The sequence below is a fragment of the Microcaecilia unicolor genome, chromosome 3 (assembly GCF_901765095.1).
Source record: "Microcaecilia unicolor chromosome 3, aMicUni1.1, whole genome shotgun sequence".
Classification (NCBI taxonomy): domain Eukaryota; kingdom Metazoa; phylum Chordata; class Amphibia; order Gymnophiona; family Siphonopidae; genus Microcaecilia; species Microcaecilia unicolor.
The window spans coordinates 471,458,660-471,466,053 of record NC_044033.1 but is presented as its reverse complement, the minus strand read 5'-3'; positions in this window follow the sequence as shown (position 1 = coordinate 471,466,053).

Here is a 7,394-nt window from a genome sequence, read left to right as displayed (position 1 = left end):
TCAAATGTCATACCCAGCTCCATCACAGCACTATGCAAGTCCCTGGAGCAGTTTTTAGTGGGTACTGCAGTGCACTTCAGGCAGACAGACCCAGGCTCATCCCCCCCTCCCTGTTACACTTGTGGTGGTAAATGGGAGCCCTCCAAAACCCACCACAAACCCACTGTGCCCACATCTAAGTGCCCCTGTTACCCTTTAAGGGCTATGGTAGTGATGTACAGTTGTGGGTAGTGGGTTTTGGGGGGCTCAGCACCCAAGGTAAGGGAGCTATGCACTGGGATCAATTTGTGAAGTCCACTGCAGTGCCCCCTAGGGTGACCGGTTGGTGTCCTGGCATGTGAGGGGGACCAGTGCACTACAAATGCTGGCTCCTCCCATGACCAAATGGCTTGGATTTGGCCGGGTTTGAGATGGCCGCCATAAGTTTCCATTATCAGCGAAAACCAATGGCGGTGATCTCTAAGGCCGGCCCAAATGTTGAGATTTCGCTGGCCCCGACCGTATTATCGAAACAAAAGATGGCTGGCCATCTTGTATCGATAATACGGTTGGGTACGTCGCTTTACGGGGCCATCCTTAGAGATTGCCGCCCTTAGAGATGGCCGTCCCCGTTCGATTATGCCCCTCTATATGGACCAGTCAGCTTGGGAAGAAGTATAAGGGAATAATTGGAGGAAGGAAAGGGGGGTAGACAGTTTTAAAGGACATATTAAGGTGATGGAGATAACATTGGGGAGGGGGAGGGAGAAGAGCATGAGAAACAGTGAATATAATTAGGAAAGAGGGGTGAGAAGGGAACAGTCTAGGGAAGGGGATGAGAAGCAGGAAAAGTGCATGGAAAGAGGGAATGAAAAGAGAGAATATCTTCAGGAGAAAGGGATGAAAAAGGAAAAGAGAATCTAAGTAGAAGGGATGAGAAGGTCAATCAGGATGCTGTAGATGGTATCATGTTGACACAGATCTTAAAGAAAGAAACAACACAGTTTATACTAAATTGTTTAACCACCCTTAGGTTTTGCCTTTGGGCTTAACAAGCAATACCATGTGCATGTAAGGTCTATATAAATCAATTTAAACAATATATGTTTAAGGCATATGTCCTAAATATGTAATACTAGGTAGCAATAATGAAAGAATGATGGAATATTCACATAGGAGGCAGCCAACAGACTTAATTTCCACTGAAAAATAACTAATTTTGTATGAACATAAAAGTCATTCAGCTCCAACTGTTCTACTGCTGCTTACCCTTAGCCATCATTATTTGTGGGACTCATCTATATACAAACACACAGTCAGGACACAAAGATTAACCCCTCCCACTAAAAGAAAAACACGCTTTTTGGGAACCAAACAGACTTCAAGAAGAAATAAATGTATACTATAGAACTGGAAAATGTTGGCACATTTAGACTGACTCTGGACTTCTGCATCAAGGTAGCTCTGCCCTCATGTTTTAATCTCTCACTTTTAAATAACAGTATTTCTATTATAATATACCACTGCATTCCAACAAAACAAAAGGAGCAAGTTCCCACAAACCATCTTTCTCTTTTGATCTAGGCACAGGAAAAAAAAAGAGTTTAGATGCTCCCAGGTTTCAACCTAATTCATGTTTATTGTGGGATATAAATGCCATAAATAAGTAAATACATAAATAAATAGAAACTCTGAATGTGGAGCACCTAATTTTCATAACATGATGTCTGTTGTAGTGGCCCTTTACCAGGATAAAAAAAATCTCTGCACAAATATAACAGTGCTAGGGTGTCCCTATAATCAGCACCTCCAAATGACATTTATAACAAAATACCACTTTACCTATGAAAAGTTATTCCATTATTATACTTCCTCTGTGTACATCCGTATGCTGCACAAGCCGACATATTTGAAAAGTGAGATTAAATAAAAATGATACCAACAATAAAGAACAGCAATGTGGATGCAGCAGCGTATAGGTTTGCTTGCTTTGTTTTGAGTTTATGGCAAAGACAACTGCATGGGGAAAGGGAACCAGAGATTAACATAATTAGCTTCAACTTTTTAATGTCATGCCATCTCCTGTTCTCAATCAAACCTCCTTGTCTAGAGCTAACATATAACACATCATCATCATCATCTTCCCCCACCTAGGGTTACCATATGTCTGGATTTCCCGGACATGTCCGGGCAACCGGGTGGGTTTTGCAAATCTGCCCCTTTGTCCGGATTTCTGGACAAACGGGCAGGCTGGTGGGTGGGCCGCCCATTTTGAATCGGCGCAGAGATCAGCAACAGGAAGGATGCATGCAGGGCAGCGCTCCGGTCAGGAAAGAGAGGGCTCTTTCCTGCCCCATAGAGGTCACTAGAACACCAGGGCAGTAGTAAGGTAAGGGGAGGGGGGGTGACGGGGAGGGGGGGTGATGGGGTGTGTGACATGGGGGAGGGGAAAATGTGACAGGGGGCGGAGCGAGGGCGTGAAAGATGGCGGGTGGGGTGTGTGGTGGGGTGGGGCATGTGTCCTCCTTTTCGGGAGACAACATATGATAACCCTACCCCCGCCCACCTGTCCAGCATATCTTTCTCAGCTTCCCACCTCAGATTATCTATTCCCCTCACAAACCATCCTTCGTTCTGTTTCTGTGAGTCTGACGTCCTGCATGTATTGGGATATTCAGTGATTTAGCTTTTCCTTTCAGGGTGTAGGGTGTAGGGTGTAGGGTGTAGGGTGTAGGGTGTAGGGTGTAGGGTCTCCCCCCCCCCCCCCAATACTGTGTTTGGTTGTAGGCCTAATTCAAAGGATTAATCTGATCTATGGGCAACAGTTAATTCACAATGCTTTCTTGATTATTCTTCCACTACAACTTCTGTCAACAGTACCAGAAGGGCAGTCGACTGTTCCCTTTTGAAGTGGGGGCAAGGGAAAACCCTGTAGTAAGTTAATGAAGAAGTTTAATGGAAAGAGAATGCAAATTAATATTCTTTTAATAGTTGCATATAGAGAGTAACTTTTAGAGATCCTTTTAATATAAATCAGAAATACACCTGATACCAGGTAGAAGTCTGGAGAGTTGTTACAATCAGGAATGATGAGAAAAGCATGCCTTCTTTGAAAATGGTGCAGGTATAGGGATGTTTGAGGGTGGCATTGGGTAGAGCATGGGTAAGTTGAGATTTAACAATATATTTTGTTCACAGCTTCATTTTAGCTGTAATTTTGAAAGCTTTGGTGTAACATAAGCATGAAAGAGGTGCCTTCCTGGCCTTCACACATAGGTGGTCTGTTAAGGGTCAAACACATCTCTGTGAATTCTGTAGGAGAATGGTGAAAATAGTAATACAGTTAATAATGAACTCTGTGCATCATAGAATTTGCTAGAGATAAGTACTGCCTCAATTTTAGGTCTCTGAAATGCAATAACTGTAGCCACTTATGAGGTCACATGTATTAGCTTTTGAACAAGCCTGATAACATGTGGCACGGAGGGGCATAATCGAATGGGGCCGGCCATCTTCACGGCCGGCCCCGTAAACCGGCGTCCCAACCGTATTATCGAAACAAGATAGCCGGCTATCTTTTATTTCGATAATATGGTCGGAGCTGGCCAAATATCAACATTTGGGCTGGCTTTAGAGATGGCCGGCATTGGTTTTCAGCAATAATGGAAACTAATGGCGGCGATCTCAAACCCGGCCAAATCCAAGGCATTTGGTCATGGGAGGAGCCAGCATTTGTAGTGCACTGGTCCCCTCACATGCCAGGACACCAACCGGGCACCCTAGGGGGCACTGCAGTTGGACTTCAGAAATAGCTCCCAGGTGCATACCTCCCTTACCGTGTGTGCTGAGCTTCCCAAATTCCCCCCAAACCCACTCCCCACAACTGTACACCACTACCATAGCCCTTAGGGATGAAGGGGCACCAGATGTGGGTACAGTGGATTTTTTGGGGGGGTTGGAGGGCTCCCATTTACCACCACTAGTGTAACGGGTAGGGGGGGTGGGCCTGGGTACACCTGCCTGAAGTGCACTGCACCCACTAAAAACTGCTCCAGGGACCTGCATACTGCTGTCATGGAGCTGGGTATGACATTTGAGGCTGGAAAAAAAATGATTTTAAATTTTTTTGGGTGGGAGGGGGTTGGTGACCACTGGGGGAGTAAGGAGAGGCAATCCCCAATTCCCTCCGGTGGTCCTCTGGTCAGTTGGGGCACTTTTTGGAGGCTTGGTCCTAAAAATAAATGGACCAAGTGAAGCCGGCCAAGTGCTCGTTAGAGCTGGCCTTCTTTTTTCCATTATTGGTCGAAGCCGTCCATGTCTTAACCACGCCCCCATCCCGCCTTCCATACCCTGCCGACACGCCCCCTTAAGCTTTGGCCGGCCCTGCGATGGAAAGCAGTTGAAGCCGGCCAAAATCGGCTTTCAATTATACCGATTTGGCCGGGTTTAGGAGATGGCCGGCCTTCTCGTTCGAAAATAAGCTGAATTGTAACCCTAGTGACTCAAAAAAATTAAATCTGAATTATGGAAAGTCAGGCAAAAAGATATTTCCAAAGCAAAGAATGAGAACAAAGTTCTCATTAGGTCAGAAGCTGAAGAATAAAAGGTTGTTGAGCACATTTATTGAATTTTTGCATTTAGTGTTTAGATACTTGCAGCATGCTTAAATTTCTCTCCTAAGGAAAACTCTGCAATCAACCTGCTGATATCAATATCTGTAACTGGGTATGGAAAGTATATTGAGCATGCTGAAAATGAAATGCCACCAAGACGTAAGAGCAAGAAGTATAGATCGTCTTCCTATAACACTGGCTTGTTATGATCTGCTCAAAAGTACTGATGTAGACCTACTCATAATTCCTAAAAAAAAATAGAAAGCTGTATCTCCTGCAGAATATGACTTTTCATAGTTTGAAGGAAGTTAAGAACAGTGATCCATAAGGATTATGAAAGGTTCACATATGCAGTTGTCCAAAAATGAAAAGAAAATTTCAATCTGATTTCCTCTCATTGCTTCATCAGCAGCAGGGCACATAAAAGGGAAGAGTCCTTTTACAAAGATCGATCTTATTTAGAATACTACAAATTATTAGTCAGTACTCCATGGTAGAATGAATTGACAGGAGATATAGGAATCCTCTTGGTATATCCCATGCCATTTTTGAATTCCATCTCTGTTTTTGTCCCATAACCTCAACCATTCCTGGCATCTACTACCCTTTCCATAAATAAAAATATTTTATGATGTTGCCATTAAGTAGATCAAGCCAGGGCAGTCAGGAGACACAGTTGGGCCTAGGGCAGGACTGCCGACCTCCGCCCCCCCCCCCCCACTCAGACTGCCAACCACATTCGGGTCACCGCTCCCGCTTGCTCCCTTATCTTCCTGTATCTGATTCAAGGAGGTTTGATGGTCTGACTGCTCCTCCCTCAGTCTGTCATCTCTTGCTTGTGCATGCTGGGAATCAGATGATTGCATTAACATGATAACCCAGGTTATCACTTTAATACAATCATCCAGGTCCTGGCATACAGTAGCAGGATAGATACATACCTGGAAGCAGACAGGTAGGCAGGAAGCTTCCTGGCACTGGGCCCCCACTTGGAGGCCAGACCCATGGAATTTTGCCTCCCTCTCAGTGGTTCTGGATCAAGCAGGGTGTATCTGATGGAGGGTGGTTCAAATCAGGGACATGTCAGATGGACTAGAAGTTTATTCAGGAAGGTTTGTTGGAGGGATCAGGGATCGGGATGTTAGTTCAAAGCTTGCACTATCTATCCACAAATAACACAGCCTGAGAAGTTCAATGCAAACTGCTTCCTTTGATTTGCATAATAATGAAGTGCTTAACTTGCTTTTGCATTTCATTATTTCGAAGCTCATAAATGTATGTTAAGGGCAAGTAACATACTATTTTGCTATTAACATACATTAAAATTATGCATTAGTCCCTTAACAGTACCCTGCTAAATCATGGGGTGATTCTATAAAGTAAGTGCTAACATTTATTTATTTATTTATTACATTTGTACTCCGCGCTTTCCCACACATGGCAGGCTCAATGTGGCTTACATAGTAACAATAAGGAGAATTACAAGTCGTAAAAAGAATATACAATTTGTAGCAAACGTAATATTAGTAGGGTTAATGGATAAGTAAATTGAACATAGGAGGAATGAGGTGCAGAAGGAAATGGGCGTTAGGAGGTGGGCGTAGGAAGATAGAGAGGAATAAATGGAGAGGAAAAAATTGGGGATAGCAATAAGGATAATGGTAAACATGGTCAATATATAATAATCGTTGGTAAGAATCATGTTGGCATGCTTTAGTTATTGATGAATATGCACATATGATTAAAATAATAGCATATACAGTGGGGGAAATAAGTATTTGATCCCTTGCTGATTTTGTAAGTTTGCCCACTGACAAAGACATGAGCAGCCCATAATTGAAGGGTAGGTTATTGGTAACAGTGAGAGATAGCACATCACAAATTAAATCCGGAAAATCACATTGTGGAAAGTATATGAATTTATTTGCATTCTGCAGAGGGAAATAAGTATTTAATCCCTCTGGCAAACAAGACCTAATACTTGGTGGCAAAACCCTTGTTGGCAAGCACAGCGGTCAGACGTCTTCTGTAGTTGATGATGAGGTTTGCACACATGTCAGGAGGAATTTTGGTCCACTCCTCTTTGCAGATCATCTCTAAATCATTAAGAGTTCTGGGCTGTCGCTTGGCAACTCGCAGCTTCAGCTCCCTCCATAAGTTTTCAATGGGATTAAGGTCTGGTGACTGGCTAGGCCACTCCATGACCCTAATGTGCTTCTTCCTGAGCCACTCCTTTGTTGCCTTGGCTGTATGTTTTGGGTCATTGTCGTGCTGGAAGACCCAGCCACGACCCATTTTTAAGGCCCTGGCGGAGGGAAGGAGGTTGTCACTCAGAATTGTACGGTACATGGCCCCATCCATTCTCCCATTGATGCGGTGAAGTAGTCCTGTGCCCTTAGCAGAGAAACACCCCCAAAACATAACATTTCCACCTCCATGCTTGACAGTGGGGACGGTGTTCTTTGGGTCATAGGCAGCATTTCTCTTCCTCCAAACACGGCGAGTTGAGTTCATGCCAAAGAGCTCAATTTTTGTCTCATCTGACCACAGCACCTTCTCCCAATCACTCTCGGCATCATCCAGGTGTTCACTGGCAAACTTCAGACGGGCCGTCACATGTGCCTTCCGGAGCAGGGGGACCTTGCGGGCACTGCAGGATTGCAATCCGTTATGTCGTAATGTGTTACCAATGGTTTTCGTGGTGACAGTGGTCCCAGCTGCCTTGAGATCATTGACAAGTTCCCCCCTTGTAGTTGTAGGCTGATTTCTAACCTTCCTCATGATCAAGGATACCCCATGAGG